Below are 9,144 nucleotides of genomic sequence, written 5' to 3' on the forward strand. Positions count from 1 at the left end.
ATGAATATCCAAAACAAAACATATTTTATTCCTAAGTTTCAGTTCTGAATTTCTGAGGCAAAAATTGGTTAGTAAAGGTTGATCTCAGCACCAAAAACGAACAAGTGGAAAATCGAGTTACCAAAACTTCCTCCTCTGCAAAAGTGTAAACGAAACAAAATAACCTCTTCCAATTATTGCAGTTAATTGATTATTGGATCACTACTCTGGATACGAATCACTGTCCGGTGGGCATTCTACTGGTAGAGACATCCAATAGAAAAATTAAGACTGTTCAACGAAATTCGGCATGTAAGGAGAAGTGTGAATTACATTGGCAAGAACTAAAGTCCATACTTAAAGTGCTTTTGTAAACTTAAAGTTCGCTACTACAGCTGCAGACAAGTGAACCGATCATTTCAACCAAAATCAAACGCTAATGAGATACTGAACTTCCAGCAGCACGGCGTACTGGTAGAGCGGGCTAATGGGGGACAGGCAGTGCGGTGTCTGGTGGTGATCGGCTGTGTGGTCGTCAGGCATCAGGAAACTGACTGCGGAGAAGTAAAACTTCCTGGCAGATTAAAACTGTGTGCCCGACCGAGACTCGAACTCGGGACCTTTGCATTTCGCGGGCAAGTGCTCTACCAACTGAGCTACCGAAGCACGACTCACGCCCGCTACTCACAGCTTTACTTCTGCCAGTATCTCGTCTCCTACCTCCTAGCTGTGAGTACCGGGCGTGAGTCGTGCTTCGGTAGCTCAGTTGGTAGAGCAATTGCCCGCGAAAGGCAAAGGTCCCGAGTTCGAGTCTCGGTCGGGCACACAGTTTTAATCTGCCAGGAGGTTTCATATCAGCGCACACTCCGCTGCAGAGTGAAATCTCATTCTGGAAACATCCCCCAGGCTGTGGCTAAGCCATGTCTCCGCAGTATCCTTTCTTTCAGGAGTGCTAGTTCTGCAGGTTCGCAGGAGAGCTTCTGTAAAGTTTGGAAGGTAGGAGACGAGGTACTGGCAGAAGTAAAGCTGTGAGTACCGGGCGTGAGTCGTGCTTCGATAGCTCAGTTGGTAGAGCACTTGCCCGCGAAAGGCAAAGGTCCCGAGTTCGAGTCTCGGTCGGGCACACAGTTTTAATCTGCCACGAAGTTTCATATCAGCGCACACTCCGCTGCAGAGTGAAAATCTCATTCTGGAAACATCCCCCAGGCTGTGGCTAAGCCATGTCTCCGCAGTATCCTTTCTTTCAGGAGTGCTAGTTCTGCAGGTTCGCAGGAGAGCTTCTGTAAAGTTTGGAAGGTAGGAGACGAGGTACTGGCAGAAGTAAAGCTGTGAGTACCGGGCGTGAGTCGTGCTTCGGTAGCTCAGTTGGTACAGTCTGCCTTCGGCAGTGACACAGAGCGGACCGTGTTGCCTGCCGGCCGCGCTGTGGTGCGCGCGCCTGTTTGTTGACGCCGGAGCAGCTTCGCGTGTGCGGTGTTGTGAGTCTAGAACGAGATGGCACACTCGTACAGAAAAACGACTTTGAAGTTCAGTTTTGCGAACGACTATACACGACCAAAGGCACACGAGATTGAACGTTACTTCAGAGAAGAGGTAAAAATCGATCCACAGGAAATCGTGGGAATCAATTTATCGCTCGTTTCAAGCGTCGTCTATGTCAAGCTTGTTGACGAGGCTGCTTGCGAAAGACTTCTACAACGATCACCGAACGGGTATCGTTTCTGTCATGCCGACGGGAATGTTGGTGCGGTTACAGTCGATCACGCGGGAATGGGGATCCGCACTATATGAGTCTTCGAACTTCCGTTTGAGGTCCCGTCTGAACTTCTTACCGACGCCTTTCGACCATACGGTACAGTTCTATCCCATGTGGCCGAAAAATGGACGAGTTTTACCACGTACCCCGTTTTAAATGGGGTGAGACAAATACGGATAGAACTGCGCAAGCACGTCCCCTCTTATTTGTACATAGGAGGTTGTCGAGCGATTATAATCTATGATGGGCAACCTCGCACTTGCTCGGGGTGCGGGAAAGAAGGTCACGTCCGCTCGGAATGCCTCCAGCGACGTTTAGTGCAAACTCCACGGGATGACGTTCAGGCGCCACAACCGACGACTGTCTTACCGTTGACCTTTGTGGAAGCCCTGAGAGGCGACGTGAGGGAGACTTCCGATGGGCACCAGCAGCTGCCCCCTATAGAGAACATGGACACCAACGGGCTGGAACTCCGACCACCGGTTCCACCACAGCAGACACAGGACACCACAGAAGAGATGCAGCTGACGGCCGCTCCAGGCTCATCCGTGGTGGCTGCCAGTGCTTCCACCGAGAGCGTGATAGGCCAGGCCCAAGACGGAGGATACGCAACCCCAACAGCCGATGCGGAAGCAAGGCCACGGAAACAGCGTTCGCCGAAGAGAAGAAAGAAGCGTCGACTGACTTCTGCTGACGATAGCCATAGTCCCGAGGGGACAGTGGACGACAACGACAGTATCGACCTGAGACCAGTGGATTCAACAGATACCGAGATGACGATGCAGGAACTACACAGCGACGATAACTTGAACTCTCCTTCTGGTGACCGGAAGGCGGAAGTGGAGATGACAACTGACCAACATCAGAGCGATGACAACGTTACCTCCCATCCTTCGACCAGTTCCGGAAATATGCTGGGGGACTGGGTGCAAGAAATGGACCAACAGGAACAGGATGAAAATACGAACGCGACGATTGACGACAGTCCTGGCCAGAGGCCGGGAGGGGTCGGGAAATGTTGACCAACTTAGTGTGTTGAGGAGCGCCGGGGGTGCAGATGGACGCTTAATGACACCGCCCTACAACTGATGAACACAAGGCAGGCGTACCGCATTGCCACGATAAACATTAATGGCATATGGACACCGCTTAAAATTCAAATGCTGAAAGATATGTTACGCGCTGCGGACGTGGATATTGTACTCCTACAAGAAGTGCGTTTCACATCGCCGCCAGAGTTCTACGGTTACGAGGCACATTATTCAGTGCACGATGAAAGTGGATGCGGTGTGGCGATTCTCACCAGGGAAGGAATAGGAGTGGAGGACGTCAGGTCTCTCCCTTCGGCACGCGGCATAGCGATCACTGTCGACGGCGTTCGTTTCATCAATTTATACGCACCATCTGGCTCCACAAAACGAAGAGAAAGGGCGACTTTTTACACCGAAGAGATAGCACCGTTGTTCGCTGGACGCTTTGATAACTATATAGTGGGCGGCGACTTTAATTGTGTCGTCGACAAAAAGGACCAAGTACCTCATTATGTGCCATGCATGGAACTGCGTGCGTTGATTACCGAAATGGCGCTTCTGGATACCTGGGAACTGCAGCATGGTGACAGACCGGGTTATACGTTTGTCACGGGACACTCGGCGAGTAGACTTGATAGAGTGTACGTGACACGAGCTCTACGGACGACGATACTGGATGCCGAAATCTGGCCAGCGGCTTTTACGGATCATATGGCGTACGTCTGTACGATTTCACTAACGCGTCAGAAGATATGGCGGAGTAAAGGTCACTGGAAAATGAATTGTGCACTTTTACGTGACACTGAATGTCACCGGTCGATAGAGGCGGCCTGGGAGACCTGCGTTCGCCGCCAACGAGCATACACCTCGGTTCTCCAGTGGTGGATTAAATGCGCAAAACCAACGTTACGGAGAACGTTGATACGATAATGGCAGGACAAATCGCAGTGGAACCGCACAACGGCTGATTTTTATTTTACAGCCCTGAGGGAACTGATGACCCAACAACCATCGCCGGAAAGGCACACGGCCATGCGCAGGATAAAAGCCAAGTTATTACAGCTGACGAGACTAAGAATGGATGGTATAAGGGCCCGGGCGAGATTGGCGGACACAGTTGCTGCCGAAACCCCCTCCATGCACCACGTGGTACGTGAACGCCAACGACGACGCAGGACATTGATCAGGGAACTAATCTCTGAAACTGGCCAGCAAGTTGTGCACCAGCGTGATATTGCGCATGTGTTTACCGACTATTTCCGCCAGTTATATGGACCTGTACATGTGAACCACGAGACACTACATGATGTCATCTCGGAAATGCCAGATAGAGGACCACCACTGGATGCAGAGACTTTCATCACAGCGATAACAGAGGACGAGCTGACAGACGCAATTGCCAGGGGGGCTCCGAACAAGTCCCCAGGACAGGACGGCTTCCCAATTGAATTTTACCGCGCCTTTGCATACCTCATGGGACGGACCTGGATTCAGATGTACAACGAACTCCTGTTACCGCGGACTGAGATACTTGCCGAATTCACGGAGGGTATCATTATCCCAATACCCAAACCACGCGGTGGCAGAAATCCAGGAGATTATAGACCACTCACTCTCTTGAACTGCGACTATAAGATTTTCACGCGCATCCTTGGGGCTCGCCTGCGGTCTTCACTTTCTGATAGACTCCTCATAGATCAAACTTGCCTCGGCGGTAAGAGCAACGTACATACGGCGCTCAGTGACTACCGAGATATCATCGCATTAGCAGCGGCATGCCGAGTGCGTGGGGCACTCGTCGCTATTGACTTCGATCATGCATTCGACAGAGTGGATCATACCTTTTTGCATGCGGTGATGGGCGGATTGGGAATCCCACAGGCCTTCATCCTAGTGATCATGCGACTGTTACACGGCGTACGATCAAAGGTCTCGGTGAATGGGCGGGGCACTGACTACATTGTTATTTCAAGGTCAGTTCGTCAAGGTTGCCCCCTTTCGATATTTTTGTATGCAATGGCTTTGGAACCCTGTCTATATGGTCTCCGAAGACGATTGGAGGGAGTGCCGTTGCCACAACTGACCTTTCATTGCCGCGCTTATGCTGACGATATGATGCTGGTGGCACGGACAGGCGAAGAAGTACGTACGGCGTTGGCATGGATACAACGATATGGGATGGCGGCAGGAAGCGTGCTTAATCTACAAAAAACACGCTGCATGAATGTCGGTCGAGGATTACAACCGGGGGAGGAAGGGCCGCTCATCTTGGTTAAGACCGTAAAATGCCTAGGTATTACGTTCCACACGGATGTGCAGCGGACAGCAGCGGATAACTACCGACGCATATTGAAGCTGATGCGGACAATGGTGCTGTTACAGAAATTAAGAGCGTTGGATATGATTCAGAGGGTGACCTATGTTAACGTATACCTAGCACCGAGACTCACTCACGTAGCGCATGTCCTGCCTTTAACGCGCACAATGGCATCACGGATACAAGCAACTTTCGGAACCTACGTGAGTGTGGGACACCTGTTTAAGATCCGATACACAACGCTTACGATACCACCTGGAGAGGGTGGACTTGGTCTAGTGAACGTATATGAAAAGGCACGGGCGTTATTCGTCAGTACGATTTTCCGACAGTGGCGAGGTCAATTTCGCAATATCTCGGGTGCGTTGGCCGATGTACTAGCGCCCACTTCAATGCTGCCCCCAGTCGATGTGGGCCATATTTCACCGAAGCTGTCACATTTCAAGTCTTTTTTTTTTGGAGCTTAGCTATGTCAGAGATTCCTTCCCAACAACACGACTACCGACGACGCGAGACGCATACCAACTCTTACTGCGCCGGTGCCCCAGGAATACCCTGGAAAAGAAGTACCCAGACAAGAACTGGCGACAGATATGGCGCGTTATACGGAACGTTTACCTCCCAACGTCGGTACGCTCAACATGGTATGTGGTGATAAATAGGAAGTTCGCAACGAATCAACGGCGGCACGCGATTCATTTGGCAGACACTCCACTATGTTTAGGCTGCGCTACAGTGGACACTGATGAACATCGTTTAACATGTAGTGGGACGGCTCCAGTGTGGCACTTGGCACAACAGATATTGGCGTTCCTGTTACGCTCCGCCCCTCACACAATTTCATCAGACACACTTTTTTTCCCCCAAGAATATTATTTCCCGGTCCAAAAAACCAATGCAGTGACATGGGTGCGGGGAATGGTGGTGGGCTACGTGTATAACGAATCGGAAAAGGACAAAATTGATTTTTGGCATTTTCTCCTGGATGGACACACGAAGCTGCAACAGCATAAGAAATATAGACAAGACTTCGCTAATTACTTGCGACTTACATTTACTGACCCGCCGGCCAGATGGGGTGTGACGGGTGAGAGATGAGATAGACGAAGAAGCCGAGATAGACATCGATCACACTTACGGACCCTTAGTTAATTTCGAGAAGACGACCCAGTCTTACACCAACGTCTGGAGAACGAGTCGATAGATGGCTCTCTTGCTCTATCGAACGTCGGGTCGTGAGCAGGTGTCGCCCCCGACACGAATTTCATTTCATTGCTACAGGAGCATGTTTCTTTTGTATTTGTACTATCCGCAATGTCTTCATGTCTTTCATTTGGGAATTTTCAGTTTTATTCATTTCCTTAATTAATTAATTTTCTAATTAGCCACTATTTGTCAACATATGGACTTTGTAGACACTATTTATGCGATAGTACAACAACATGTATGTCAGCAAAGGTGGTAAGCCTGACATTGGATACAAAAAAAAAAAAACAAAAAAAAGTTGGTAGAGCACTTGCCCACGAAAGGCAAAGGTCCCGAGTTCGAGTCTCGGTCGGGCACATAGTTTTAATCTGCCAGGAAGTTTCATATCAGCGCACACTCCGCTGCAGAGTGAAAATCTCATTCTGGAAACATCCCCCAGGCTGTGGCTAAGCCATGTCTCCGCAGTATCCTTTCTTTCAGGAGTGCTAGTTCTGCAGGTTCGCAGGAGAGCTTCTGTAAAGTTTGGAAGGTAGGAGACGAGGTACTGGCAGAAGTAAAGCTGTGAGTACCGGGCGTGAGTCGTGCTTCGGTAGCTCAGTTGGTAGAGCACTTGCCCGCGAAAGGCAAAGGTCCCGAGTTCGAGTCTCGGTCGGGCACACAGTTTTAATCTGCCACGAAGTTTCATATCAGCGCACACTCCGCTGCAGAGTGAAAATCTCATTCTGGAAACATCCCCCAGGTTGTGGCTAAGCCATGTCTCCGCAGTATCCTTTCTTTCAGGAGTGCTAGTTCTGCAGGTTCGCAGGAGGGCTTCTGTAAAGTTTGGAAGGTAGGAGACGAGGTACTGGCAGAAGTAAAGCTGTGAGTACCGGGCGTGAGTCGTGCTTCGGTAGCTCAGTTGGTAGAGCACTTGCCCACGAAAGGCAAAGGTCCCGAGTTCGAGTCTCGGTCGGGCACACAGTTTTAATCTGCCAGGAAGTTTCATATCAGCGCACACTCCGCTGCAGAGTGAAAATCTCATTCTGCGGAGAAGTAGCTCGCGAAGCCGCCAGCACGGCCCTAAATATGCTGGCGGAGGATGGATAAAGAATTCCTATTGGCACCACAAAGTGTTTGTGGAAGTGTAATGTAGTGTGGCATTCTCTGAAGCCGGTGGTATGCGCGTGTCCTCGCTTTTTGACCTCCACGCTGAAGGTGCCACTGGCATAGACCATTGAACTTTGTCGAACACTCGCCTGCAGCCACAGGCCTGCTGCAAGTATCAAGTGGTAGACCACTCACCATGCTATTCTGGCAGTGTGGTGCTGGCGCACACACCATTCCTCTCCCCCCCCCCCCCCCCCCCCCACCTCCCCATAACGATGGAGGAGAGGTGAAGATAGGCGTCAGGATCAGTGATGGTGATACTGGAGGCATCATCAGCTGATCTGGTTTTGGCGGATGGGATGGAATCCACCTCCACAGGAGTGGTCATCTGTGATGTCTGGCACTGCAGTGTAGGAGTGGGTTCTTCCATATTGTGGTCAGCCTCAGGAGCCACCTCGGACTGAGTGTCTGGAACAGAGTGTTGAGTCAGCACACCTGATGGTGAAAGGAGTCTGCGAGTTGGGTGTACTTGGTTGACCTGACAGCAGAATCCATCCTGTAGCTGTATCTCTAGCAAAACACGTCTCAGGATTGCTGCAACCATGGCAGGACAACAGAGCGGTTGACCACATCCAAATGTCATGACCCACACATCATTGTGTAAAGAGAAGCGGTTTCTGCTCGAGCAGGTGAGGTGGTGCCTGTGTTCTCGAGGGTGTAGGATAGAAAAAGAGGAAAAATGAGGCTGTTCATGGAGCCGTTCAGCTGAAGAGGAGCTGTCTGGCATTGTGGCCCTGCACAAGGCGAAGAGTAAGGGCGTCATCAAGGGGGTGGTGATGACAAATTTTGGAAATTTGTGTCTTAAATATGTGGACAAATTATTCCTCTGCGACATTATAGGCTGGATGCAAAGACGCAATGTAGACTAAAGTGATGCCATTGGTTGTACAAAAGTTCAGAAGAAGTGAATTAAAGACTATTATCAATAACCAGATTTTCTGGGGGACCTTCTAGGGAAAAAATGTGGGTCAGAGCTTTGTTGGTATGCGCAGAAGATGTAGAGAACATATGGGTAACATAAGGAAAAAACCATACCTGCATTGACAGCCATAAGTCATAGACACTGAGGAAGGGGGCCAGCAAAGTAGAGATGGAGTTGGGACCACAGGTTGGAGGTGGTGGGCCATGGAAAACAAGGACGAGCCGATGCAGCCTGTTTGTTTTGTCATGTAGAACAGGCAGCCATTATAGATGTGATGGCAAAGTATGTGTCCCTCCAATAGACATGTTGGTGCGCAAGCTGTCTGTTTAGCACCACCCTCCCAGTGCATCTCTTGAAGAAGGGCAAGGATACGATCTTGAACGCGTGAGAGACGACACCTTGCATCCTGCTGTCGTTCCCCTGTCTGCGGATGATGCTGTTGACCACAGAGAGCTCCTGATGTGGAGGCTAGAAGGCTTGCTGACCTGGAAGTGTCAGCATCTTCTGATTAGTGGGAGTACCATGTTTGATGAACCACAAGATGTTATGCAGGAGCTAGTCGGTGGCTGTGTGCTGTCAGATGAGGGTAACGTCCAATAAGAGCCAGAACACGGCATTTTCAGCATTTAAGTCCAGCTTGAAGCAGACCTCCAGGTTGGAATTGAAGTTTGGGCCTTGACCAATGGGCACCCTGGAAAGAAGGTGTGCGTTAGCATAGTGAGCTATGGACCAAAAGTGAATGTCGTACATCTACGCAGAAGGAAAGAGAGCCCAGCACTGGATCCTG

At 50.3% G+C, this 9,144-nt stretch overlaps 2 non-coding genes across 2 annotated transcripts; both read left to right on the forward strand.

The window, feature by feature from the left end:
- The first annotated feature begins 729 nt into the window (after positions 1–729).
- Positions 730–804, forward strand: Trnas-cga (transfer RNA serine (anticodon CGA)). Its single transcript has one exon. It is a non-coding gene; the product is annotated as a tRNA-Ser (tRNA).
- Positions 805–1,028: 224 nt separating this feature from the next.
- Trnas-cga (transfer RNA serine (anticodon CGA)) lies at positions 1,029–1,103 on the forward strand. The gene has a single exon. It is a non-coding gene; the product is annotated as a tRNA-Ser (tRNA).
- The last annotated feature ends 8,041 nt before the right edge of the window (positions 1,104–9,144 follow it).

This window comes from Schistocerca serialis, chromosome 5 (assembly GCF_023864345.2).
Source record: "Schistocerca serialis cubense isolate TAMUIC-IGC-003099 chromosome 5, iqSchSeri2.2, whole genome shotgun sequence".
In the NCBI taxonomy this organism is placed as follows: domain Eukaryota; kingdom Metazoa; phylum Arthropoda; class Insecta; order Orthoptera; family Acrididae; genus Schistocerca; species Schistocerca serialis.